Source organism: Tachypleus tridentatus, chromosome 6 (assembly GCF_004210375.1).
Source record: "Tachypleus tridentatus isolate NWPU-2018 chromosome 6, ASM421037v1, whole genome shotgun sequence".
NCBI classification, from domain to species: domain Eukaryota; kingdom Metazoa; phylum Arthropoda; class Merostomata; order Xiphosura; family Limulidae; genus Tachypleus; species Tachypleus tridentatus.
In genome coordinates, this window is record NC_134830.1 from 9,892,845 (window position 1) to 9,920,565 (window position 27,721).

At 34.9% G+C, this 27,721-nt stretch overlaps 1 protein-coding gene and 1 pseudogene across 2 annotated transcripts in view; both read right to left on the bottom strand.

Annotated features, from left to right (window-relative positions):
- Window positions 1-27,721, bottom strand: part of LOC143251916 (26S proteasome regulatory subunit 8) — a 291,595-nt gene that overhangs the window by 94,754 nt on the left and 169,120 nt on the right. The gene's annotated exons all lie outside the window — the stretch shown is intronic.
- LOC143254438 (dnaJ homolog subfamily C member 16-like) overlaps window positions 1-27,721 on the bottom strand; it is a 60,134-nt pseudogene that overhangs the window by 22,069 nt on the left and 10,344 nt on the right.

Genomic DNA, 27,721 nt, shown 5'->3' on the forward strand with positions numbered 1-27,721 from the left:
GACAGATGGTATACAGTTTAGTAGTGATCACAGAAGCTGCAGAGGGGATTCTGCATACAACCACCTAACCACAACAAACCATGACAGAGCCCACTGATTTCATACTATCTGTATAAATAGAAACGGAAGGATGGTTTGAGAGATGTTCAGCAAATAACAGACAGTATTTCCAATTTGGAGTGTCTACTTTTCACAGATGACTTAAAGATAGGCCATATATAAGGATTGTAATAAGCCATGGTGGGATTGGCTGACCAGTGGATACAGCAACGTTATCCAAGGACAGACCCAATTCATCCAACTTAGCCTAGATACAAAGGCCAAAAGGAGCAATGGTAGATTATCTGTTCAGAAAAAGCATGGCCCACTGAGGAAGGAAAACAACACCAGGTGGGATGATTTGGTAAGGAACGAAGTTTTGAAGCACACAGTAAAGACAGTTGCAAATGGCAGAGGTGCAGAGGAAGTTCACAAGACACTGTGTATAAGCTCTGAACTGGGGAAGTACAGAGCCAAAGACTCTGATGATGAACAGGGTCCAGCATCTTTAAGACCAAGGTCCTGGCAGAGCCACAGACCGGTGATTCATAGTCGAGTTTCAATCAAATAAGAGCATTATATATATTTAACACAGAACATTGATTCCCTCCCCAAGTGGTGGAAGAGAGGACACTGAGGATGTTTAGTGCTCTTGTACATTTGACCTGTATCTGCTTGATGTATGGTATAAAGATCAGCTTATGGTCAACTTTGTCTCAGGGACCACAGGTAGCACAACTGCACCAATACAGAGTTCAGGATCAGGGTGAATACCCCATTGGTGGCAAAAGTGCATGCAAACAGTTTTAGAGAGAGAGAAGTTAAAATCATTTGCTGTGGTCCACTTCAGTAAACGATTGAGGGCAGTCTGTAGCTGCCACTCAAAACACCTTATGTTTGACGACTGACGTGGGATGTAAAAGTCGTTGACATAGAGCCCGTTTGCATCAGTAAGAGGGAATTGTTCAGTGGTGTCATTAATCCTTATACTGAAAAGTGTGACACTTAAAACACAGCCCTGAGGGACTACAAGTTCCTGTAGAAAAGAACAGAAAAGTGTCGAATCCACATGAGCTTGAAATTGCCTGTCCATTAAAAAATTTTTTTTAATAATGAGTAAATGGTCACGTAATCCATATAAACTCATCAACACAATTGGATGGTAGTTTGAAGGAATCTTGGGATCCTTTCCATACTTACAGAAAGGTAGAACAATAGCCTGGTGCCAGGCATCAGGAAAAACATTTTCCTTCCAGATCCAGTTAAAAACAATCAGAAGAACAGCAAGAGAAGCAGAAGGTAGATGGCACAACATTTTGTGGTGTACATCATCAGGTCTGACTGATGTACTGTCAGACCAATGAAGGGCCAGTCTGAGTTCCACCAGTGTAAAGGAACAATTATAATCATAGAGACAATCAGCTCGAAAGGAAAGAGATGAATGCTCTGTCCAAGTCTTAATGGCTAAGAAGGTGGAGCATGAAGCAGAAGTGCTAGAAAATTGGCAAAATCTTTCACCTAGAGTATCTGTGATGCTCCTGATATCAGCTACTTCCTGGCCACCAGAGAGCAAGATAAAGAGGGGGACAGAATTATGCTGCCCACTGACCTTTTAATCTCATCCCATATGACTTTGGAACTGGTGGTAGAAAATATGCTGGTTGTGAACTTAATCCAAAAGTCCTTCTGGCTTTCATGTCTTACCCACCAAGCATGTGCAAGGGCCTGCTGGAAAGCGATGCAGTGAGAGAGTGTGCAATACCTATGAAAAGTATCCCAGGCCTGTTTTTGAGCCTTTTGTGCCATGTAGTGGGCAGGATTCTACCATGGACAAGGATATCGTGGAAAATGTGTTGAGATTTTAGGAATACATGGAGCAACTGCCTTATAATACAGCCTATCACTGCTGCCACACAATCATCTACTGATCGCTTACAGATGATGGCTAGATCAAGTTCTATAAGAGCAGTGCAAGAGGGTAAGTTTGCTTGATCCAGCGTCCATCAGGGCACACAGGTAAGGTGGCATCAACCACAGCCAGTCTTCAAAATTATGGGAAAATGATCACAGCCTTGTTAACCCTCCAAGAAAAGTGGGAGAACAGTGAAGGGGAGCAAACTGAGGGATCAAGAGCAGTAAAGGACTGACTAGGTGCATGAAAATAATTATAAGAACCACCACTGAAAAGAGAAAGGTTGTGATCAGAAAGCGTATGCTCTACAGAGTGACCCCTCCCATCAATATCAGCACTTCCTCAGAAAAGATGATGTCCATTACAGTTCCTCAGGATTAAAAAGGGAGTCAGCAACTGTTCAATGAGAGTATCAAGGTCTGATTTACCAGAGATCTTTCCAGACAACAGGTAGAGAGAGCAAACAGTGATGGTACGACCCAAGGAAACACGGATGGCTACGACCTCTGAGAGTGTGTTGAGTAGCAAAAACAGGGTGGGCAAATGCTGATCAACCAACACTGCCACCTCTCCATGCTCTCGTCTATCATACAGCCTCTCATTTCTGTACAAAGAAAACTGCCGAAAGGTGACCGTATAGGCAGGTTTCAGAAATGTTTCCTGTAAGGAAAGACATAGAGGATGGTATGAAGCAATCAGTGCTTTGATGTCATCCAGGTTAAAACGTAAACCTCGACACTTCCAATGTATCAAGGTGGCCATTTTTATTTATGTGTAGGTGAATTGGGTGGAGAGTCTTTTCTGTTTACAATCATGTCTTTTTTCTTTATTTGAGGGAGGTCTGTCGACCTACATGGATTCTGTCATGGGTCTTTGCAGTAGTAGAAATAAATGAAGACAAAACATAATGACTGTACTAAAGATGAACATGAAAGTTTATAAAGAAACAAGTGCTGCTAAACAAAAAGTGGGAGTCACATTAATATGTCATGCTCATATTGGTGAAGAAGTGATGCATCAAGCATTATTTGAACACATATTGGAATAATTCAGTTCTAACAATGGAGAGCAAAAGCATTGTAGCATGCATAAAGTAAAAAACTGCGTATAGAGGGCAGCATTGGACAAAAGTATTTAATCTTGTGATTGGAGGAAAGTATCCGAAAGAAATCAGAAACAGAAGAACAGTGAAGTACAGCAAAAAAAATAATAAAGAAAACAAAATTAATGAATCAGGCAAAGCTCTCAAACTTTCGGAAAGGCCCATTTTGTAAGAATATGAAATTAGTACATGTTAAGAAATTAAAGAATGTAAAATGTAAGCCCTATGATACATTCTCCCAGGTTAATACAAGTAAAACACAGAAATATCAAAAAACAGGATAAAAAAGTAATGAATCACATAAGTTTCAAAAATAAAGTAAATGAAATGTTTCAGCTCTATGCATATGATGAAAAACATTTGGAAAACAAATAAAACAAATGATTCAAACATATCTTAAACTTTTGAGAAAGGCCCCTTTAGGATGACTAAACAAAGAAGTTCCATAACTATCAAAGACATGGAAATATTTGGCAGAAATATGTAATTATTACAGACTAAAGAAAGTAAAAGAAATGCATAATCCCTATGAAGGTAATTTACTTCTAATATACTTCTCATAGAAGTGAAAAAACACTGATAAAAAACCAATTAAAAATAATGTATCAAACAAAGGTTGACTAAGTGATAAACCTGAAAATAAGGTAGATATGAAAACAAACAATTCTAATAGCAAAAAGCAGATTGTAAACATTATATAAAAGCATAATAATATAGTAACCATAAGAGAAACATGAATTTAAGAGTCACAAGATGCTGACCCTCATGCAGAGTTCAGTATAAAACCAACTGTTTATGAAAATAATAGAATAAATGCATAATATGCAAAGTTTTAACTTCAGCAACATAGTAATAATAGTAGTACTACTAATGATGATGGTTGAACAACTAAACGGTCATGAAGCAGGACAGGTATATGTGTAAAGAAATATTATCAGAAGATAACTGGATTATAGCAGAATATTTATTTATGAAAGAATGCTTAAATGTACTAGGAGGGTTATAGGATAAAGCTGCAAAAACTTGAACTGACAGAATCACCTTTCTCAGGCTTCCTTTAAAACCAATAACGATAACATGATAAAAGTAACTGAATAAATGTAGCCTCACATTATAATGAGCCAAGAACATGCTAATATATTACAAGTAATAGTAACAGCATAACATTGTTTATTAAAAAAAAACTTGTTATTATAAGATATAAACATGCAGAAGAACTTACAGAAGCTTCCACATAATGGCAAGGATAGTTTATGTTAACCAATAACAATAAGTGACTAGAAAGAGGATAAACGGACTTACGAGGAAAAATATTAAGATTTATATATTTGAGACTTACACTTCAAGTGATATGAAGAAATTGGTGAGAATGTAGAATTCCTGAGCCAGAGATAGAATAATATGATTTTTACTAAATTTAACAAGCTACTATGATGAATAACACTTTAAAAACACACGATGAAGAAATACATTTTTCACCCAAACTTTAATGAATATCTCCATGAAAGTGATCAAAATAGAATAAAGAAATGCTGACATACATAAGGTTAATGTCAAAACAATAGTTGCCAGTACCAAAATGAGGAGTGACTTCAGTACTTGCAACAGATCTGTTTGGTTATAGGGAATTACAGAGCAGAACTTACTAGACTAGCAAAGATATAAATTATCATTTCAGGAGATAGGTGAAGTCCTTTCTTTGAATTCCAAACACAAATGATGGGAATTTTAGGCACAGTTAAAACAAACTCATTGATCACTTTCACAGCTCATTACTCCAACAAATGGTGAACAAATATTTATGTGTTATATCTGAGCAAATGCTAAAACTATCACAATACAAGGAATGTTAAGAATTTAAGAAGATAACCAATTGGTTGTTTCAACTACACAATGCAGTGCAATACCACTACCATTTAGAATGAATTATTCACTAGTTATGGTAATCCGAATCAATATACCCCACCTAGCAATATAATGACCTACAGTTACACTGTGATGTCAGTGAATGAATTACATCATACCAAAGAAATAATCAGGATTTTCATATCTACTATAAGAAGGTCTTCTGTTTCAATGTCAGCCTTGTGTCCTCACATGGAGTGAAAATGTAGTCATATTTGTTTACAAAATTTAATTAAACTACTTTATTATCAATGTAAGTCATAAACGTGGCATCAAAACATGGTTCATAATTATAAGTTTTAATTTCTCAACTTGAAAATAAAGTATATAGCAAAATTCCCAGAATTCATTTCTGAATATCACATGACACCTTGAATTGTCCCTATGAAATTTTCTTTCTTTCCCTGTACAATCTACTAATAAATACATATTGTTAAGACATAATTTAGAATTATAACCTCCATCCTTCTTCCTTTACTAAGATGTAACCTCAAACACAAATGCCATGCCCTTCTATCCCACCCCATTTTTCAAAAGATGCTAATAATTATCCTTAATTTACTACTGGATTACTTGTAACTAACATAATAAAAACCTTTTAATTTACTGAATTTTCCAAAAGGCTGGCTCATCCTGATCAACAGTTTAAAAAATATTTGGCTTTAGTTTTAATGCTACTATTAATGTGATTACTTCAACCAGCTAACAGCAGTTTTGAACCCACTTATAGCATAATTAGAAAGCTATTTCAATTTAACAGTTTTTTGAAGATTGCATATTTTGTATATGTTAATATCTTGCCTTAAATTGCACATTTACAAACTATCAACCATGTTGAAAAGAAGAGTTAGATTCTGTTGAAGTTTCAAGAGTAAACACTTGAAACAGTACAGCTGCCACATTATCAAGAGTAAACACTTGAAACAGTACAGCAGCCCACACATTATCAAGAGTAAACACTTGAAACAGTACAGCTGCCCACACATTATCAAGAGTAAACACTTGAAATAGTACAGCTGCCCACACATTATCAAGAGTAAACACTTGAAACAGTACAGCAGCCCACACATTATCAAGAGTAAACACTTGAAACAGTACAGCTGCCCACACATTATCAAGAGTAAACACTTGAAATAGTACAGCTGCCCACACATTATCAAGAGTAAACACTTGAATCAGTACAGCTGCCCACACATTATCAAGAGTAAACACTTGAAACAGTACAGCTGCCCACACATTATCAAGAGTAAACACTTGAAACAGTACAGCTTCCCACACATTATCAAGACTAAACACTTGAAACAGTACAGCTGCCCACACATTATCAAGAGTAAACACTTGAAACAGTACAGCTGCCCACACATTATCAAGAGTAAACACTTGAAATAGTACAGCAGCCCACACATCATCAAGAGTAAACACTTGAAACAGTACAGCAGCCCACACATTATCAAGAGTAAACACTTGAAACAGTACAGCTGCCCACACATTGTCAAGAGTAAACACTTGAAACAGTACAGCTGCCCACACATTATCAAGAGTAAACACCTGAAACAGTACAGCTGCCCACACATTATGAAACAGTACAGCAGACACATTATGAAACAAAACAGCAGCCCAAACATTATGAAACAGTACAGCTGCCCACACATTATCAAGAGTAAACACTTGAAACAGTACAGCTGCCCACACATTATCAAGAGTAAACACTTGAAACAGTACAGCAGCCCACACATTATCAAGAGTAAACACTTGAAACAGTACAGCTGCCCACACATTATCAAGAGTAAACACTTGAAATAGTACAGCTGCCCACACATTATCAAGGTAAACACTTGAAACAGTACAGCTGCCCACACATTATCAAGAGTAAACACTTGAAACAGTACAGCTGCCCACACATTATCAAGAGTAAACACCTGAAACAGTACAGCTGCCCACACATTATGAAACAGTACAGCAGACACATTATGAAACAAAACAGCAGCCCAAACATTATGAAACAGTACAGCTGCCCACACATTATCAAGAGTAAACACTTGAAACAGTACAGCTGCCCACACATTATCAAGAGTAAACACTTGAAACAGTACAGCAGCCCACACATTATCAAGAGTAAACACTTGAAACAGTACAGCTGCCCACACATTATCAAGAGTAAACACTTGAAACAGTACAGCTGCCCACACATTATCAAGAGTAAACACTTGAAACAGTACAGCTGCCCACACATTATCAAGAGTAAACACTTGAAACAGTACAGCTGCCCACACATTATCAAGAGTAAACACTTGAAACAGTACAGCTGCCCACACATTATCAAGAGTAAACACTTGAAATAGTACAGCAGCCCACACATCATCAAGAGTAAACACTTGAAACAGTACAGCAGCCCACACATTATCAAGAGTAAACACCTGAAACAGTACAGCAGACACATTATGAAACAGTACAGCAGCCCACACATTATCAAGAGTAAACACCTGAAACAGTACAGCTGCCCACACATTATGAAACAGTACAGCAGACACATTATGAAACAAAACAGCAGCCCAAACATTATGAAACAGTACAGCTGCCCACACATTATCAAGAGTAAACACTTGAAACAGTACAGCTGCCCACACATTATCAAGAGTAAACACTTGAAACAGTATAGCAGCCCACACATTATCAAGAGTAAACACTTGAAACAGTACAGCTGCCCACACATTATCAAGAGTAAACACTTGAAATAGTACAGCTGCCCACACATTATCAAGAGTAAACACTTGAAACAGTACAGCTGCCCACACATTATCAAGAGTAAACACTTGAAACAGTACAGCTGCCCACACATTATCAAGAGTAAACACTTGAAACAGTACAGCTGCCCACACATTATCAAGAGTAAACACCTGAAACAGTACAGCTGCCCACACATTATGAAACAGTACAGCAGACACATTATGAAACAAAACAGCAGCCCAAACATTATGAAACAGTACAGCTGCCCACACATTATCAAGAGTAAACACTTGAAACAGTACAGCTGCCCACACATTATCAAGAGTAAACACCTGAAACAGTACAGCTGCCACATTATGAAACAGAATAGCAGCCCAAACATTATGAAACAGTACAGCAGCCCACACATTATCAAGAGTAAACACTTGAAACAGTACAGCTGCCCACACATTATCAAGAGTAAACACTTGAAATAGTACAGCAGCCCACACATCATCAAGAGTAAACACTTGAAACAGTACAGCAGCCCACACATTATCAAGAGTAAACACCTGAAACAGTACAGCAGACACATTATGAAACAGTACAGCAGCCCACACATTATCAAGAGTAAACACTTGAAACAGTACAGCTGCCCACACATTGTCAAGAGTAAACACTTGAAACAGTACAGCTGCCCACACATTGTCAAGAGTAAACACTTGAAACAGTACAGCTGCCCACACATTATCAAGAGTAAACACCTGAAACAGTACAGCTGCCACATTATGAAACAGAATAGCAGCCCAAACATTATGAAACAGTACAGCAGCCCACACATTATGAAACAGTACAGCAGCCCAAACATTATGAAACAGTACAGCAGCCTAAACATTATGAAACAGTACAGCAGCCCAAACATTATGAAACAGTACAGTAGCCCACACATTATGAAACAGAACAGCAGCCCACACATTATGAAACAGTACAGCAGCCCAAACATTATGAAACAGAACAGCAGCCCAGTTATTCTATCCTTTGTTTATAAAAGTTGCTCTGCAATGAAACTAGTTTTAACTGTAGTCTAAGTGCACCTGTAAAGTAATATATCTAAATCACCCAGATACACAACACAGCTGGCCAAAATTGTAAGGTGAATGAACATAAAGAAAAAATATGCATTTTGCATTGTTAGACTTAACCACTTATTTGAGTAGAGCTTTGAAAGATGAAAATAAGAAAAGGGAAAATAAAAATAAAAAACTTTTTTAGCATTTAACAGGGAAAATGTGAAAACTATGAAGTTAACCTAAATACTAGCTCGTCAAAAGTTTAAGAAATGAAGAGTTAATCTGTAAACATGCAACACAATTTAGTCATTTATGTTCAAGCATTAGCAGTGTCAACATCTCCAACTGACATCTCCTGTGTTACATTGCGTAAAAAAATGGCAAAAGTTAAAAGGTTGACAGAGTTTGAACGTGGCAGAATTGTCGAGCTGCAAAAGCAAGGTCTCTCTACACGTACCATCGCTGGTGAAATTGGGCAGAGTAAAACTGCTGTTGCAAATTTCTTAAAAAAACCCAAGATATATGGAAAGAAAATTTCAAGTGGTCGGCCCAAGAAAATTTCACTGACATTGAGCAGGAGGATTCAACAGGTTGTCCGGCAAGACACCAGCCGATTATTGAACCAGATTAAAGCCCTTACAGATGTAGAATGCAGCTCAAGAACAATAAGACGGCATGTACAAGATAAAATCTTTAAAAACCGTAAACGTCTTCAAAGGCCATGCCTCCTTCCACATCACAAAACAGCTTGGTTAAATGTTGCTGAGAAGCACAAAACATAGGATGTAGAAAAGTGGAAGAAGGTTTTGTTCTCTAATGAGAAAACAATTAATCTGGATGGTTCAGATGGCTTCCAACGTTACTGGCATGATAAGGATATCCCACCATAGACATTTTCTATACGACACAGTGGAGGAGGTTCCATCTAGATCTGGGGTGCTTTCTCCTTCCATAGAACAATGGAGCTTCAGTTTATACAGGGGCATCAAACAATGGCTGGCTACACTGTCATGTTGGAGAGAGCATCTTTATTGACTGAAGGCCTTTGCTTGTGTGGAAATGACTGGATCTTTCAGCAGGACAATGCTGCAATCCACAATGCCTGGAGGACAAAGGACTTTTTCATAACGAATAATGTGATTCTTTTGGACCATCCAGCCTGTTCGCCCGAACTGAATCCCATTGGAAATATTTGGGGGTGGATGGCAAGGGAAGTCTATAGAAATGGACGTCAATTCCAAATAGTGCATAATATTCGTAATGCCACCTTCAGCACTTGGAATAACGTTCAAGCCAGCCTTCTGCAAACACTTATATCGACCATACCAAAGTGAATGTTTGTAGTTATTCACAATGATGGCCATGCAACTCACTACTGAGACCTCTTGTAGGCATTTCCTACCCTGTTTAGGACTTTTTTTTTTAGTATGGTCTTAAACTTTTTACCAGCTAGTATTCAGTCTAATTTCATGGTGTTCATATTTTCCCTATTAAATGCTAAAAATGTTTTTATTTTTATTTTCCCTTTTCTTATTTTCATCTTTCGAAGTTCTATGCAAATAAGTGGTTGAGTCTAATAATGCAAAATGCATATTTTTTCTTTATGTTCATTGGTCTAAGATTTTGACCAGCAATGTATTTGAAAAGTACTTTAACTTTGGCTGTAATAATAAATTGTTGTTATTTTCTTTTACAATACACAGAAAATACAATACAAGAAAGAAAAAATTGTAATTTAGATTTATTTGGTATTTTGAACTTTTCATTTTTATACCCAACACCACTGATTTTCCAAAAGTTAGTGTCAGGACAGAGGAAATAACAGATAAAATACAAAGTTTTCTTGAAAAACGAATTTTAAATATTCACTTAGGAGGTTCTAGAAGTTATGCAAATGAAACTTAAAACTGCAAGATGAAACTTTCTATTCTTAGCATCAAAATCACTGTACATTCAGATTAACTCCAGTAAAGGCTTTGCAGCAAATCTTTAGTAAAATTACTTTATTAAAAATAATTTTTTGAGTAGAACAGGCTTGTAATATTTACTAAAAGCTTGCCAAATAATGTAAAGGTATATGTAATACATTCAGCATTGTAGTATGTGTGATTTCATGATGCTTACAAGGTCTGTGAAAATGGTCAAGTCTGTGAATGGAGAGTTAACATGTAATTACATATTATTTGCAGTATGGAGTTAACTAATATGTTTAAGTGTGAAATAAATGATAATATTTCACTCCTTTTGTTTTTCTAGAACAAGGGCTGACACTAGCAGCAGTTTGTACAGAACATGAGAATGAACAAAATGTTTATAAGATATCAAGGATCATTTTATATTCACTAAGTTCAAAACTGCTCATCACATTGGTAAGGCAGTAGTTTACTGTCAAGCTTCTGTAGTACAACAAAATAAACAAATGACCAGATAAATCTCATAATTCTGGAACTGCTGAACACTTTTCAAAAGAAAAAAACATTTTGATGAAATAAAGCCAAAAAATGTATTTACAGTGATAGATGAACTGTTAAATAACTCATGCTTCACTTAAGAACTAAAACCAAGATTAACAGTCAACAAATTTAAACAACATATACAACATTTAGAAAAAAACACAAAAAAGCAAAACTCAATTTGTAGAAAATTATATAAATAATTCTAACAGTCCTACGTTTGGTTATAGTAACAATGTTTCTCTTAGCAGCAATTAAAGCAAACAAGCACATCTAACCAAGTGTTCAGAAGAAATTTTTGCTTGGGTTTGAAGGTTAATGTCCATACATAATGAATGAGAACTGCAAATATTTTAATCACTACCTTTAATTACATGTTAACATGATAATTACTTTACACACATGCTATTCAAAACAAATACTCAATATATTCATGAACAAATCTTTATTTTAGTTTATTAAAAATACTTCACTAAAAATAATTTTTTTTAGTTTATGACAGACTTACAATGTTAGTTAAGTGACTGCCAAGTTTTGTGAAGATACAGACACTAAATTCAAAGTTAAAAGAATTAAATTTATAAAGACATTAAATGAGTACAAAGAGGTCACATGGTTGATAAAATTGGCTAAGTCTGTGTTGAGAGAGTTAAGAGCTTATTTACTTTTATAGAACTAAAGTTTACACATTATTAAAAAGTTAGTATTTTCTCTACCTGGTAAGCTATTTCCATTAGATACTCATCTCTCCACAGAAAAATAATCTAGTGCCTCAGCATTACTAATGAAAATGTTTTATCTATGCACTAAGCCATTGTAGTAGTTTTCATCCCATATTTTACATATACTGCACTAGTTTATTAAACAATCAGAATTAGACTATATCTTCAACAAACAGGAAGAGGGCATATTAACCTTGCACAGTACCAACTTGAGCACTGTGCATTAACCAAAAGCTTATTCCTGATGAGACAAATAGATACAGCATAAGTGAAAAGGTAGAGTGAATCTTTGGTGAGGTGAATATCTATCTGAAATACATTACTCACCTCTTCAGAGAAAATAAATCTAGAATGTATGGTCAAACCTCACAGTTCAAATAACTTGCCTAGACATGGTGATTTAAACATCAAAGTTAGAGCACTGGTTGGCAACATAATTCTGTCCTTGCAAGAAGAGATATGGTGCTAAGCAAGAAAAGCTTTGGCTGGAGAAATCAGTAAGGATCTCTGACTCTGGAATGTTCTTCAAATCCTTCTCAATGATCATTTCTTGAGAGGAATTCAAAATACCATGGGGAGTAACTTAAATGGGTATATCTCCAATGGCCTTACAATTCAGAGGAGGTAAACTGGAAGTACAGAACCATATCTAGGATGTCCCCTCACCACATCCACTTTGAAGGGGGAAGATGTAAAACAAAATTATTTTTGTGGTTTTCTATATGCATTTTGAAATAACATAAAATGATAAATTACTATATTAATACCATAGAAATCTAGTACAAGCTATCAGGCTTAGTATCTCAGCTGTATGTGGGTTTAAATAAACATAATATTTCGAACAACATTTTCACTTATCTTTTCCTTTTAAATTAAGACATACACACACACACACACAAACCCTTGGGAACTTTCCAAATCCAAGAGAATTATAAAACTAAATTGAGGAAATTCTGATCTTCTGATAGGTTATAAAGCCATGAGAGAGAAAAGTAGATACATGTAAGGAAGTATTTCCAAAAATGAAAAAAGTGGGTGAAGCCACTTTATTAGATTTATTAAATATAGTGATATCTCAGCAAATAGAATAGATAGGAGGTAATAATTTTATATTCTAATTTGTTAATGTTACTAATTTAGGATTTTTTATTATTCATTTTTAAATTAAGAAATTAACTAATGTATAAAACTAAAATATCAATCATAATCTATAATTTGACACCAAACTTATTTAAACACATTCATACAATGGTAGTTTAATAAAATTTTGAATGCAAGTTATACAAATGTGGTGACATGCGCTTTGACCTCTGACCATAGGAAGACCCTTTACAATTGGTGTCTGCCACTTCTTGGAAATAAGCTTCCACAATAAACAAACAGTAATATTCCACTTCTCTTAGAATAACATATTAAAATAAGTTAAATATATATACAAATGTTTCTTACACTGTAGGTTATCACAGTTCTATCCACAGCATTAAATAATTGTCTCTTTTTCATCAAAGTCCACACAGGCAGATTCAGTTACATTAGAAAACAGTTAACAAGACAAATTATTTTTCTAGAGTCTGTTATTATAATAGTTTGTGATAATTTCACTTCAAAAACTGTCACTATATACTGTTCATGGCTAAACTCCCAATCACTCAGTTTAGATCTAATTTTTTAACTAAATATTTGATGCCTATTTATATCCCAACAGAGGTCTAGAACGTTCTAAACATTACTGGATATTACAAAGCAATGATATTTAATCAAAACAATGAGAAAAACTTAGAATGTTCTTTAACATGACACAGTAATATAACAATCATTGATTTGTAACTACTGAACTACACAAGGTATGATTTGTAAACAGTTATATAAATCTTTAATAAGCTATCACTTCTAGAAATAACTAAATTTTATTCTTATGCTATCTAAACTATCTAAATCATAAAATTGACATTAAAATTAATGGAAAGAGTTGTGTACGTCTAAAATAAGCCCATCTCCAACAAATTATTTACAATACTTTTTAATACTATATACAAAGATTTTCAGTTCATGTATAAAGTATACCCATACATTCTGCACCAAAATTTGCAGTTCTCATTATAATCTCAATGTTGAATGGGTAGATTTGAAGCTATAAACCCCATTTGAACTGTTGATTTTGCACCCATGGATGTATGTAAGTGGCTAGTGGTCCTTCTGGTTGAAATCCTTTGCACAGAGGAAGTTGTCTAATTTCTGTATGGCAATTATGATGGACAGACATATTTGTTCAATAACAGTGTAGTTCTTCTCACTCTTCGACACCATTTTACTCAGATACAATATGGGAAGCAATCTGTATAAATGTTCTTTCAAAGGTACTGGTTTAATTGTAATGTCTGATGTATTGGCCTGAATGATGAACGTTTAGTTGAAGACTAACATTAGTATTCAACTTCTGTACTGCCATAGGCCATGGATGTTTCCATTTCACCTTGTAGAGTTGCCCTTTCTTGGTTAGGTTAGTTAGGGGAAGTGACTTCAGCATAGTTTGATGTGAGTTTTCTATAGTATCTCACTAACCTCAGATAGGAGCTGACTTGCTGCTTGGTCATCAGAGCTGATACATCTTGTATGCTGGTTTTCTTCTTTTCTTCTTTGGCCATCTTTCATTCACCCACTTTGTGTCCAACAAAGCCCAGCACAAAATACCTAATGCAGCAATTAAATGATCTGATGATTAGACCTACTGCCCGTACTTGCTCCAACAGCTCTCCGAGTTTCTTCAGGTGATCTTCCAACCTGGCTGTGTGGGTCAAAATTATTTTGCTCAGTCTTTTTCTCATGTAGTTGAATGTCACTGCTAAACTGAATTATCCAAATGGCATCTTTTTGAATTGGTAAACTCTGTTTAGTGTCACAAAGGTCTTATTCACTTTAGATTCTGTCTAAACTGGGATCTGCCAATAACTCTTACTGAAGTTGATCTTAGTAAAGAATATGGCCCCATTTACTTTAACCATGATAACTGGGTTGCCAATAGATTAATAGCTGAACTTCATCATGAGGTTCAACATTTAGATACCTGTGCAAAAGTGGTTTGAGCCATCCCTCTTACTTGCAATTACCACTGGTGAACAGTAAGCTGAATCTCTGGTTCAATGAATCTGTCTTTTAGCATTACCTCAACTTCTTACTTCATCAAATCACTGGCAGGACTTCACCCTCACTAGATACTCAGTTATGCTTTTTGATCTTGTGTTGTACAAAGTCTGTCTTGCGTGGTCAATCTGAGAAGACATCCACAAACTGTCATGGTATATCTAGTAGCTCTTTCTTCTGCTTGCCATTTGATATCTTTCTACATCTCATATCCATCCAGAGGTCCTAGGCCTTTATCTTCTAAAACAAAGTCATCTTTAGGTTCTGCATCTATAACAGCTATATTTGCAAAGTCTTTCCATGCCTCAACAGCTGCACCTTCTTCTCTTTTTAAGTACCTCTTTAACAGACTGGCAAAGTAGTTTTGGATTATACTTTGACCTTTTGCCATACAGTCTATTCTATTGACCACTTTCTGCACTTTGAAAGGTTCTTTCTCCTTCAAGGTTACTTTGTTGTTATCTGACTTTGAAATGTTGATCCTTGGCTTTCTTGTCACAGAAGAGCTTCTGACTGTCTTTAGCTACATAAAAACTTTCTTAAGAGAGTTGATAGGTCTCCTCAAGATGATTTCTGAGGTCTAACATGAACTGTTATATGTTCCTCCCTTCTGACTGTTCTTCTTCTGTTTAGTTCTTTCAAAATATGCATTGGATTTTGTACTGTTCTTCCATATAGTAATGTGAAGAGTGAGAATTCTGTACTCACTTGTGGGATTTCTTGGTAAGCAAATAAGTGATGTGATCTTCCTTGGCTATTTCAGACTCTGCTGACTCTCTCACAAAATCCATTACATCTGAAGTAGTATGAGGTGGTAAAGAGTGGCCTAGTGTTGATCAATTCAAAAGTAAAATGAGTCCATTTGTCACTCCAGACTTCTTTTGGAAAGCCTACTCTGCACAACACTTCCAAGAGTAGGCTTCTGCTACTCTCTTCACCTTTGCCTTCAGCAGTGTTATGGTTTTTTGGTAATGTGTCACATGTATCAGTTCCCCTTGTTGCACACAGGTGGAAGTGATTAAATGAACTTCACAGCTACTCTGATGAACAGCTCTTATATGAGTGACATATTCACCAGTGGCACCTTGGGTACATTTCCTCTCAGTATTGTCTTCTGGCAGATGTCACATTATCTGCAGAATCTAGTCACACCCCTAATGACCCTCCAGCTAATGGAAATTCCTGACAATTTTGGCTGCATCTTCTTTGCTCTTAGGTGTCCTCTCACAATCAACTGACTTTATCAACTTATTCTGGATACTGTTGTTACTTTGATCTGTTTAACTTCTCCAGTATAACAGATCTGGTGTAGCATCCCTTTCTGGTTCTCTGTATTTTGTAAATCCCCTTCCTCCTAGTTTCATGTTTGAGTTTATCCAAGCTATTGTCCTAAAGTTTTGCAGAGAAGAGTCTTTCTTCTGTGTGCTTCTTTAAGTTCCCATAAACCTATGTTTGGGATGTCACCTTTCAAGGTTCAAAGGGGCTTGCTTTATTTTCTTGAGCTCTTGTGGTGGTTGCAGATGCATAATCAGTATCTTTTTCTTCCTGATTCCTTCAAACATCTATGGCCTAGTATACTGCCAGTCACCAAGGCATCATTATTCTGGCTGTGTGAAACTTTCTCACTGTCATATCAATCATCACACACACACAGCTGTACCTTGCCTGTTATCTTGTCATCAGATACTAATCTGGTTATCATTGCTGCACCAGCCTCTCATTGGATTTTCATTTTTTTTTGTCCAAAACATAGTTCTTACCTACTGACATGTTGTTGTTTGTTGGCACATCTTGACATTTTAACATACTCCAATCACCAATGGCACTGTTGACCTATTCGCTAACTTGAGATGATCATTAATAATACATTGTTTATTCATGGTTACAGCATTTCCTTACTGTGGTGAAGCTGATGAGTTGTCTTTATTCTGCTTTTCCTGGCAGTTGCAGCACCAATTGTGACACGCTTTTCTTGTTTCTTGTCAGCACCATCTTTGTAAGTAGTTCCAGCTGATATTTCTGCTGTTACTTGTTGATAACAAATTTGCACTCACTCAAAATGTGCTCCATTTTATAACAAGCACATCATCTACTCTCTATTTTGTCTGATGACGTTTTTCTCACCGCAGGTGGCATCAGTTTCTGGTTAGACATCTTTGGTTTTGACTTTGACTGATTATTCTTTTACTTGCCAGTTATACTCCCTTTATAGACTCCTATATATGGTTCTGCCATATTGTCATCTTGTCCACTAATATTGGTGCTTTCTCTTTTAGGAATAGTGACTTGTCAGTGGAGCTGTTCATGTGTTAATAAATCTATCAGTCCTATCTTTATAGTCAGTCCACCTTGTGATATATCACTGAAGAAGTGCCACAAACTGAAGTATTTTCTCAAGTGTTAGGTTTGACCTCTCTGAACTATTGGTGTAAACTTTCCATAGCAAAGTTCATAGCATTTCAACAAGACTACTTTTGACAAGTCAGAGTCTAGATCATGTTGTTGTTTAAAAAACTCTCATCTCATAGATTGCCACCTGTGAGTCCAAGTTACTTCCCCCTTCTCTATCCACTTATAAGTGTTAGTCAACATGATTATATTGTGTGGTTATGGCCTGTTAAATTTTTTACCACCACTACAGCCAATTTATATAGGGCCACTATATATGGCGTTTAACATGTAATCTGATGGTCGCTGGTTTGAATCCCAGGTGGCACCAAACATGCTCGCCCTTTGAGCCGTGGGAATGTTATAATGTGATGGTCAATCCCACTATTCATTGGTAAGAGTAGCCCAAGAGTTGGCAGTGGGTGGTGATGACTAACTGGCCTTCCCTCTAGTCTTACACTGCTAAATTAGGGACAGCTAGCACAGATAGCCTTCGTGTAGCTTTGTGCAAAATTCGAAAAGAAACAAGCACACAAAAATAATAGTACAGACCCACGGTTCTAGAGCAGGAAATCAAATGTCTCAAGAATAAATACCTTCCTGTTTAACCCTATTAGAACTGACTAGGGAATTTTACTCATAGCTAAAATCACTTTCATCATATTCTGTTTCAAAAACAAAAGTAGCAGATGAAACTGTTTAAAATTTGACAAGAGCATTTCTACAAGATTGTAGTGATAAAATATTTTTATTTTTTCTTTTAGTTCTATTAAAAGAATTCATAACTTAATGTAGTTGGACTTGGATTCTGAATAGTTGACCTGAAAGGTGAATTTGTATATGAAGTATAAAAATAATATTTGTCATCATATTTATCTTACATTTCATTTATATAATCACTAGAGCCTTTTAAATGAATATCAAGTGTTTTCTCTACCACACCACTAACTGTAGTTATTATCATCAATGTGCAGTGCAATGAAATGTTTAAAATTAAAAAATGATAGTATTTGAACACCTATTAGCTCTTCATAGAAGTATTCTGAAACTTGGATTTTTAAATATGCATAATTTCATGTCTTTACCGTTTCACTTACAGCTCATTTTTAATTTCCCTTTCCAATTCTTAGTTTATTATTATTAATGATGATCCATTAACTGGTAGCCCCAGAACTTTACTGTTATTATATGACAACTCGCACACATACAGACTCATTTCACTAATGCTTTCCAGATGCAAATGATGCCACTCTCACAAAATAGGCAACAAGAAGTTAAAAATAGTAAAACATTTAAATATGATTTTAAAAACATAATCAATAAATAATTAACTACAAGATAATAGTAAGACCTAAATACAACTTAACTGCATTTCTAACTGTAGCATATTTAAATAAGAAACTGCTATAAGTGCTATAGTCAATCAAGCATACAATAATAATGGCAGTTACATGCACACTCTGAGGAAAACTGCATGGCAATTTAAAATTAACTGTTGTTTGAGTATAGTGTAAACCTCATTCTTTTATACCACTATGTATACTTCTGTAAACTAACTACACGTATTTTGTAGATCTCAAGTATAGAAGGTGGACATGGTACATGTCAAGGTTTGGAAAATTTATATCTGTTTTCCAGACAAATCAACTACATATTTCGATGTCACATGTCAAGTAAGTCAAAAACATGTATTTACTGTATACATACTCAAGTACATTGCCAGTTTATGTGGCTATGAGTGAACTGTAACTACGGTTCAGATTCTTCATAGCGTGTTGATCACTTAACTTAAAAACTGCAGTTTTAAAAAGTTTCCTTTTAAACAAAGGAATTTTAACTTATGTAACCTAAAAGTTCAAATTATAACACACATTATAATATTACCTTCATTGTCACAAATTGATAATACAGATTGAAAGATTTAACTCCAGAAAGTAAGATATCTTAGCCAATAAAATCCTGGAAACAAACACAAACAAACGAAACAATTCAGCAACTGTTGAAAAAATTCAGAGAGTATGGAGAATGGATATGTGACCTTTTCTAATAAATCTGTTGGGGGTTACAGTGCAGCTTCAGAAAGTTGAATATAATCATACTGAGAGTGAGTCAGGAGTTAAGTATAAGAAGAAGATCTCCTAGCTGGAAGAAGAGATTCGGATTAGGAGAGAACCAGAAAAATAGAGGTAAGATCCTAACAACAAAGAAAAATTCTTGAGAAGTCAGCACAAATCTCAGATTGAAAATAATTTGCATTAATGCAGAAACAGATCAGGAAGAGAAAATGAAAAAATATTAGAATGAACCAGTGTTAACAATCGTGGTAAGAGAAAACAAAAGTCACATACATAAGCTCCTAAAGCTACAGACAAAAATGTGGTTACCTGATCCTTGTTAATCATAGAAGAACCAGTAGAAAAAGCAGGTTATGAGAAAAGCTGATCAAAATCTTTCAAAGACAAGACAGCCTCTACAGAAGCAGAAAGCATAGTCCTTGGTCTGAGACAAAAAATGTATGATAGAATCAATAATAGTGGCACCTTTGTTCACCACCAAAGTATCTCAGTTGCCACTGGAATAAACTAAAACTACTACTGCAGAGGAGGTATCAGAAAGGTGAAATTAGAATTTCTGTTCAATATGACACACAAAACTGAATTAAGTGAAATTATTATTTGTAGTATTTTTAAACAATTTTTTTCCTTTTTTGTCTTCTTTTTTATATGCATTTTATTTTCTTATTCTATGTATTTGTTTTTGAAACTAAGGTTAATTATCACTGTTTGCCTGAAACTAATACAAAAGTATGGATATGGAAACAATAATGGGCAATAGTTACTACAAAAAAGACATATCATAGTCTCTTAAACATTTCTCCTAAATCTTGTAGTTCGGTTACTTAAGGAAATTAATTAAATAAAAGCAAGATGGTAATTCTTATTAGAAGATTTAATTAAAATTATTTTCAGTTCAAAAGTTGCATGCAACAATGAAATATTTCTATTTCACTGAAATCCTAATAAAATGACAAATCTAAATGATGCATTGCCAAGGAAACGAGTGAGATTTTGGTTTACACTTAGTGCTCAAAAGGAAAATTGTGCAAAAAGGATATGTCACACTCATATTGGTGAAGGAGTATAGTCTAGAGCAATTCATATAACTACATACAGGAATGAGAGATCTTACAATGGCTTGCTGTAAGCACAAAAACATTTTAGCACAAGCACTGAGGCACTATCTATTTCTATTTCTGGTGAATAATGTAGTAAAAAATGAAATAAGAATAACTTACCGAACTTTTCCTCTTGGGTAGGTACTAAACTGAATAAAATTTCTCATTGCAGCTCGATATGGGTCATGGCTTTGAGTGTTTTGAGTGATGAGAATAACGCATAGCAATTTCCTAGACTTTGCTGCCTCTGGAGGGCAGATTTGGTCAAAAAGTTGCTGAGAAGACAAACGTGGGAGAAGAAGAAATTTGTTAGCTTCCAGAACATCCTGCATTGTTTGAGGAGCAAGTTCACTCATGCTAAGAGTTGCCACTGGAGATGTGACATTCTCACTGAAGACCAGTAAAGATTCCATTTGTTTGTTTACTCCATAGCGTCTACAAATCTCATCAACTCCTGGGCTTCCAAGATTGATAAACCCAAATAAAGCACGTGTATTGTACTGATAGGCCAATAGAAGATAACATGACGAGGGAGTTCCACTTGACTGAAGAAAAGTGCCCTGACCTTATTGTCAGACCATCCATTTAAAAATTCCTCAAGGGAGTCATCATTTACATTAACTACTGTTTTGTATGGAAACAATTTACGAGTAAATTCAACGATTCTGCAAAGCTTAGCTGGTCATTCTTATAATGAATAAATCTACCATCAATAACCTACAAGATATGGCAGCGAGTTCACCCCAATCTTTTTTATAAGGGCTGGTTCATTCTGCACATGAATAGCTGCTAAGCCGACTCCTATGTAAACAGAAATGAAAAGAAACAAACACTTTCTACATAATTAATTATAAAAGACTGCATAACTTAAGTACAAGTAATCCAAAACAATTATATTCCACAACGTTGATTAAATTAAATAGTATTTGATTACATAACTGCTATTATGGTCAAATAACAGGACATTATTATACTAAAAGAGCTAAAACAGTATACACTTAAAAAGGGGTATTTACGTTTTCTTTGGTCCCCCATTTTACACTTTAACAGGAATTGAGCCCATCTTTGGAATCAATCACATCCTTTATTATCTTGCTTACAACTGCTACTAGTCATTGTTTCAAATCAGGTGAAACAAATAACTCTTATTCTTATAAAGCAGTTCTAAGTTCTGTTACTAAAGCAGTATTTTGAAATATTCTGGAGCTACTATTTTTGATACAGTTTAGAAGTTTAGGCTAAAATGCATAAAATAACATCTTCCTTATCTGAAAATGTATTTTCAATAGACACTCACCTCTCATAGCTCTATTCCTGATGCATCTGCCTATGAGACTTGCCTTGAATTAAATGTTTCTAACATGAATGTCACTAGTGTATGAACAGATCATCAAGCAATAACAGCCAACCATCAAAAAGAACAGCACCACAACTTCCTTGCTCAGTAACTCCTCCTTAGTACTTATCCTTCAAATAATTTCATTTTTAGAAGCAAGAAGAACGTGCATTGGAAGTGGGGAGGATGGGTGGAAAGGTGTGAGGAGGTATCTATAAGAAATACATTTTCAAGCAAGGAAAATGTTAACTTCCTAAACAATACTTCATATAAAATATTTAGAATGCCACACTGAAATGATATTGAGATTTGGGTAAACATTAAGCTTAGATAAACTCTCTTGATAAAGTGCATGAAAGGAAAGCTCAGGAAATGTAGCATCTGATGGCAGGGGCTCCATAGGGGTATGCCCATGGGAAACTGCATCTCATCTCATCCAGGATATACTCTTCACCTAAAAGGAAATAGAGGGAAAGGCAAAATAGCCTCTAGTGTTACAGAGATAAGGCATAATTTTGTCATGATCAGCCAAGCATTCACACATGGTTGGTGAGCCAAGAAATGTAGCATGGCTATGGTGCAATAAGACCATATGGTATGTGCCTTACTTCACCTCAACTGCACAGACTGAGACAGGGGGTGACAAATTCTTCCCACAGGAGGAGAGCACACTATTTGTTTGAGGGCTGGGTTGCACTACACAGCTAGTACTACCACCACCTTAGTTCCCACCACATACATACTGTGTTGTATGTAATAAGTAAAGAACCTCACAGGGTCTGTCACCTCAGTGAAGAAAGGAGGGAATTTACATTTGGAACACCAAAGAAGTGCCTGGACATACACCAGATATTTGCAAGATAGGTTATTTTATTGGAGACAGTGCAATGAGTGACTGAAAAACCAAATTTCTAAAACTAGCAAGTGAAAGCCAAAGAAGTGGGCAGTCATTTTCCTGGTGCTAGTTTTTTCCATGATATTCCATGAAATAGATCTAGATAGTGTAACTGAGTCATTTTTAGTGCCACAAGATTCCATATGTAGTCTTGCAGAACACTTTATCTCATCAGTAGGCAGTGGTAGAGCTAGGTCAGATGGGTTAAATACTTTCCATTACACCAGCCTAGTGTGTATTTAGAGATAAAGTAAAACATGGGAGATAACACAAGTAACCTGGTAGGATCCTATAAAAGGAAAAATGGTGGGAAAAAATGAAATATACTTACTCCCTCTCAAAGGTAGCATATAGTTTTATTGAATAACAGTGATTAAACGAAGCCTTAATCACCAAAGAGACAAAACAGCTAGATGATGATGATGACAAGAGACAAATGTTTACAGATACATCTGTGCCAGCCTCAAGGGTCTTCATCTAAAGGTCAGTGAATATGAGATGCAAGAGAGTAATACAATTGAGGAATCAGATGTGACAAAATGTGAAAGAATGATTACCTCCCTAAGCAGCCAAAGTCCAATGATAAAAGAACAAGTCTTGAAAGAGGAATAAGTTGGTATGATAAAAGAGATCAAGAAAGCATCAACTGTATCTAGATCCATTTGATAGCAATCAAGGATGAGGAGAAGAAAAAAACATGTCTCCAGAGAAAGAACGTATAATGAACATGAAGCCATAAATGAAGCAGCATTTGTAAGCATGTGTAAAACCACATCAAAGTCCATGTCAGGCATGTGAATTAGATAAAGGGGTCAGTAAAGAAAGAAGGATAGAAACAAAGTGGAGACAACAGAAGAAGAAAAACCTGACAGTAAAGGAAAGACAAAGTGCAGTTGATAAATCCACTCAAAAACTAAAACAACCATGTGAAAAAGGCAAAGAGGTAGGCCACAAAAGGATGTCCCAGACGAAGAAGAGGCTGAAGAACCAATAATTAAGAAAACTACCCTTTCTACTGATAGACAAACAGAGTTAAAGAAAAATAGGAACAGTATTAAAAAACAAAAGACTGTGACCAGAAAGTACTACCCTGATGACAATGGACTAGACAAATCCTACACATGGGGTGGGGCAGAAAACGAGTGAGCTTGGATGCCATTTAATAAAGCAAGGAAAATATAGCTACACAGGGCAAAGAGGCACTACCAACAGGATCCAGCAAGGAGCAATAGTTGTGAAAGTGAGGATATAAGGAAGGAATAGGAGCAAAGAAACACAGAAAATACTGAGGATAGTTTTGGTTGAAAGTACTGATCACCCAGGACAAACTGTGAACCTGAAGAGAGAAAATTTAGTGTTGAGAATGGTGAAAGCTTTCATAAGAAATATGCCTAACAAAGAACAACCCCAATGTAAACACCTGAGAATGGAAAGACCACTCCATGATCAGAATTCTGTTTTGCCAAGAGAGGCAGTTTGTTACCATGTTCAGAACTCCTGGCACATGACAAACCATCTGATAAAACCAATGGAAATAAACCCAAAACAGCAAGTACAATGCACAAAAACAAGACATCACTGCTATCAAAGAACAAAGTGGAAGTTACCATCACTTGATAATCCATGATAGATAAAAATAAAAAAAAAACTATTTTCTTTAGTGATAAAAAGCCAGAAAACTTTATATGAAATTTAAATTTTATACACTATCTGCAAGTCTTGTGTAACTGATTAATTTTACAAAGAAAGTTACTGTATCAGGAGGTTGTGTTCTGTCCTATTAGTGGAAGGCTACTGTCACATGATTACATCATCATGCACTAATGTAGCTCACATTAAATGTAAATTTTAGGTGGGATTTATCTCAAGGCGAGTGGCATGCAATATTTAAAAGGAGATGCATAAGTGATCTAGCTATTTTGCATGTGGTGAGGTATTATCTCGGAAGTTTGAAACCATTACTAATCAAGTTGTGCAGAGTGGCATACATCATTCTGTTAAAAAAAAAGGCACGTCTTATCTCACAGAATTGCAAAACCATTCCTAACAGTTGAGAAAAAATGGTCAAATCCATATTCTCAACACTGGAATCAAACACATCTGTAACTTAAAAATGATGAACAGAAGTAAACTCTCTTGGTAAGATATTTTTTTTACTATTCTTCATCTTAATTTTGATATTCTTGGCACCTGGAAAATCTTTGTTTTGTGATGAAACAATTATAGATAGCACGTCAAAGAAGTCAGGAGTTTAACCAAAGATAGTATATAGTCATACAGTTCTGAACTTTTATTTAAAGTAGTGGGTGACAAATATGAAATAAACACACTTTTATTTTTAAAATGTGCTGTAGAAAAAATAAAATTTGTAAATGAATAAAAAAATCTTTTAACTTGGGCAGCCAACTTGATATGCTAGATCAACATATCCAAAGGTCTTCCACTGTCTATGAACATTATCCCACAGTGAATTTGGAAAACATAGGTTGAAATGTTTTGCACACTCATACTATCAATACTGAATCCAATAATCATTCCTTCAGGAAAGATACATCCCACCTTTTTTTCATTACATTTTGATTCCAGCTGGGCATTTGATCTTTGTTATCTCTAAACAACTGTAGATAATGGAATGTGCTTGAAAATTTAGTAGATGTGAACCCATTATTAGTTAAAGAATGAGCTGTCACAATACTTATGGTAATTTAACGTGAATGAAGTACATTACATAATTATTTTAGAGTTAGGAGAAAGTATATGGTTTACACATTACAAAATATGTACTTGATATAAAATTTCATCAATAACACTACTATTAAAACTTATATTTGCATATCAAACAGTTTTATCATGACATAAACTGGAAACAAGTCTTATGATATACATAAATGCAAGTAGCAATAATAAGTTTGAGCTTATAACACCTTTAAAAGCCCAACTTTTTATGATAATACTGTTTACAAATAAAAAATTATGATACATTGCATAAAAATGCAAGCAACAACAATAAGTTTGAACTTATCATACCTTTAAAAACCTAGCTTTTTATAATGATACCTTTGTAATTTTATTAATAGAACCATACCTTTTATAACCTACCTATTGGTTCCAGTTCTGAGGCTACCTTTTGCCAGATAGGTTCTGTGTGAATACAAGGTGCACACAGATTATCATAGAAAATGACAAGGTAAGGTCTTATTGCAGTTGCTGGAATGATGTGGTTCTCATATGCTCTGCAAATCAATATATTCATGAAATCACAAGAATGGACAATAATTTATTAAAAGATATTCAAATAATATTTCACAGTTTATCTATTTTTAACACTCATAAAATTTCCTAACTTTTTTAAACTTGTCCTCAATGTGTGAATTAACAGTTTGAACTAATTGTATAATATTGATAAAATAATGAAAAATGCATACATAGAACATCATTACCACACCAGTGCAATACAACTATGTTTGAGATGGAATAATGAGTTAAATTACAAAGAACACTTCAGTGAAATGGATTTGAACTAATATCATATGAGCTTAATATTTTTATTTTAATAACATAATGACTCTCATGAACAGCACATGACATATTCAAAGGAAGAGTTCAGAAAGAAAGGTAAGCACAAACATACACCACAGGTGGTGTGAACACTGGCAACCAAACATCATTTATCAAAAAAGAACTGATATAAAGTTCCACAACTTTATGAATATCAGTTGTCTGAAAGTTTTGTTCATACAGGCTTTCCTTGAGAGAAATAAAAACTTAATGAAGATGTAGGGTGTTAATATACAATTAAATTCAAAACAAAATAAAATAATTGTTAGTTTTCCATTTAAGTACCGTACAACTGAATACAATATAATACTCAAATCAGTAGCAGTTGGTAATTACACACAGCACCATCTATTATAGAGACAAAGCACACAATGCTGGTAATAGTGGCAAGAATAATGACCTATTAAATATAATACTTTGTAGCCTGCAGTTGGTGACAGACACTGATAATAGATTGCACTAGACTTAGGTATTCAACAAAGACATGATCTGTATACATTATAAATTTATAAAATATAAAATTCAATATTTATATTTCTTGGGATCCCTAGGATATATAAACATTTTAAGCAGGAATATAAAAAAATAAATAAAAATTCTAAATGTCCAAAAAACATAGATGCTTTCTTAGTTATTACAATACTTTTAGAAAGTTTCTTTTTGTGAAGCATCACTCACAATTGCAGTACACAAACTGCTGGCTTTGGGTGTAGGTAATTTATCTAAAGAAGCAGAAACTGACTGATTACCACTTAAAACTGTGTGAATATAAATAATGGTTGCAACTCATAGTTGTGCTAAAATATTTGGAAAATTATTTGAAAGTTTATTTAAAATAAGTTATTTTCATCTTTCAGTACCCAATAAATAAATGGAAAGATTTCCTCTTCAATTTGTTACATCTTTATTTCAAGGATTAAGGCCATATGCTTAGTATAATAGAGACATTACAACTGAGAGTAATTTCAGCATATACAGTTTTGTACTATACATTCAATACTCTGCAATGGAAATTTTTACTCCTATTGAAATAAGCTGGACCAGAAATGCATTAAAATATGTGATTATTAAATACTAAAGTGCCTGCTGAAGATAAATTTGTTATAATGCTTATTTTACTTGTAAAAGATAAAAACATTTGAAACCAGACTTAATCAACTAATAATATGTAGACATATGATGCATGTCTCTTCTTATTTACAGCAGACAGTTGTAAAAAAAAATATATTTAATCTGCACCATTGCATATTTTGCATTCTTCACAGCTTAGAATTCTTAAGTTGACTTTGTTCCACTGTTATTCTACACACTGCATTATT